Source organism: Camellia sinensis, chromosome 7, assembly GCF_055761805.1.
Source record: "Camellia sinensis isolate YWXY chromosome 7, ASM5576180v1, whole genome shotgun sequence".
In the NCBI taxonomy this organism is placed as follows: Eukaryota; Viridiplantae; Streptophyta; class Magnoliopsida; order Ericales; family Theaceae; genus Camellia; species Camellia sinensis.
The window spans coordinates 78,034,713-78,037,776 of NC_138967.1; positions in this window are offsets into that span (position 1 = coordinate 78,034,713).

Sequence of the window (3,064 nt, forward strand, 5' to 3'; positions counted from 1 at the left end):
TATGTTTTTTTAGGACTCTTTACACTTTTGTAACCGATACATTGGTTAGGTTTAAATCCTAAATTTTTTAATTTTAAATTTAAATAGACACCTATTCAATTTAAAATAGTGTCTATTAACCACACAACTTTTGATTTGGAACTCCAATCACAAATTTAGATTTTTTTTTTTAAAGATTATATGTAATTTATATTTATACATAAAAATTTTACAAAATCACGTTTAAGTGAACATGAATAAAAGTTTAGTATCACATTTCATTCTATTTTATATTTATTTATTTATTTATAATTTTTAAGAAAAAAAAATTATTGGTGGTTATTTAACAGTGGTGAAAATGTGGTGGCAGTATCAGAGATGACTGTGATAGTGGTAGTATAATGATAGTAGTAGCTTTTCATGACAGTGGCATTGGTGGTGGAGGTGGTGATCGACGTAGTGGTAGTATGCAATTTGATACTTAACAATTATAAATTCAATGGACATTAAATAAAGATGTTAGTTTAAATATTTTTTAAACCTATATTTTATGAATCAATTAAATTTTTAAGTGATAAGAGTTGTAATTACTAAGCAAACTTAATTGATTTTAATGGTATACATTAAAATAACAATAAAAAATAAAATCACAACTAAATAGGCACAAATAGTACAGTTAGATCCAAACAATGTTAGAGCATTCACTTCTTCTTATTGTTCTTTAGGAAAAACTTTAATAAATAAGTGCACCAAATATATTTTTGAATTTTTTTACATATATATATATATATATATGTATGTATTTAATATTTTCTGCAAATCAAATATAATAAGGATTTATTACACTTTATACCCCTAAACTATCACCAAATTGTTTACTTAGTTGCTGAACCATCAATTGAGTCTATTAAGTCTCTAAAGTCTATAAATCAAATTCTATTTAGTCCCTAAATTATCAATTAAATCTATTAAGCCCCTAAAATATTTAATTCAAACCTATTTTGTATTTGCTACATGTTTGCCTTAATCTAATATTATATGTCAGATTTCGTTTATAATTTTTAATTGATTGTTTTTAAGTTATTTGCTAAGTTATTTTTATTTCTTAATTAATGTATAATTTTGTTATATTATTATTTGTAGCTAGGTGTTATTATTTAAATCATCTAATTCTAATTCTTCAATATATCTAATATTTATATAATTTAACTGGCAAGACTAAAAAAACCAGACTCTAATATTAATTTAAACACAACGAAATAAAAAACTTTTTAAAGACAAAATAAAAATTTAAGATTTTTTATAATAAAATCTTAATTGGGTATGGTCTTCTAGTAATTTATAATACTTATGCGCATATATTTTATTTTCGTAATCATTTCAGGGATCAAATAGGTTTGACTTAAAAATTTTAGAGACTTATCCAATCAATAATTTGGAGACTAAATAAACTTTGATTTATATATTTTATGGATTGAATAGACTCAATTGAAAATTTAAGGACTAAATAGACAAGTTGATGATAGTTTAAGGATAAAAAGTGTAATAAACCCAAATAATAATTTGTAGACATTACAAAACGGCATTCATGTAGTTTTCGTATTGTGTGAAAATAAATTTTATAAATTCAAAAATCACATTTCGATATCTTCTAATAAGTTACTTATTTTTAACAAAATTTCTCCAACTCAAAATTTAAAAAAAAAAAAAAAGTCAAATAGAAAATTAAATCACTAAATAGGCACATTGTAGAGTAAAATCCATACAACTCAGAACATGCACTTTTCCTAGCTGTTCTTTAGGAAAATCATCCAAACAGTCTAAAACATGCACTTTTCTAGTTGTTCTTTAGGAACATCATTTATTTATTTGTTTAGGAGAATTGATGGTTTGGAATATGATCTTTCATATTCGTCCTCATGCTTGATTAATATTTTATTCACATTGAAAAGCATGGCTTTGTTTCTAAAATATAATTTGGCCAATCATGATATATGACTATTAAAAAACCCATGTGTAAAAACAGCACTTCTTGTTCTTTTTTGTATTCTGTTTGTGATTTCTTTACCTTTTTAATTTTTTCTTTTAACTATTGTAGTGTCTGTCGTTTCCTAAATCCAGAATTGTCTATGTGTTGCAAACTATTTACCAATACCAGTACTTGCTTGAGAGATGTTGTACCCGTTTTTCGATTTCAGAGCAATGATTTACGCTGTTTTTGGTTGGGGAATTTGGACAGGGATTTGGAAAAGAAAAGAGAAAAGATATGTGAAACTAAGTGAAATATAGGTATATTTTATTCATATTTCACTTATCTTTTCCATTTCTCTTTTCAAATCATTCCTCAAATCTCCTAACCAAACACAACATTAGAGTTTTTGTCTCAACTTTTTGATTTTAGAACTGAATGCAACCGTTTTGATTCAATTTGTTTGAAAAATCTATAAGTGAGCAAATTTATTGTGTAAGCAAACAGTGTAGATACATATTTTTTATAAAACAAAAGTATACATCTTAAAAAATAAGGAAAAATATATAATTGTTCAACTAAACACAAGATTGAAGACTTGGCCATATCTTGATACTCCATGACTTGGGCTTTATATTAATTTTATTATCAGTGCTTCAACATTCCGTTTATAGAACAAACACCGGATCTGTTTATTTGATAAAAATCCAATACATACTCGCGATGTTATTTCCGCCTGTTGATTTCAGAACACTATTTGAGATATATTGTCCCAACCTTTTAATTTTACTGGGTTGTTTGTAGGTGGTTTTTATGGTGTTAATTTCCTTGCCAAAGGCAAGGCAACCAATTTCTTTTATGTAGGATCAAATAAAAGAAGTTACTTTGATTTGAAATTAAACAAAACACACACAAGCAGTTGGTAGCCGTTGAAACTATCATGTGTTTTCAATTCATGGCGCTACCTTTTCAAATTGACGGGCTATAGATTTTAGTTAGTAAAAGAGGGTATTTTGTGAATTTAAAAAATATATGACTCCGTTTGGTAAGTCTCTCAAATTATAGTTTCACCCATTAATTTGAATGTATTGTTTGTTTTGAGCTTTCAAATTATAA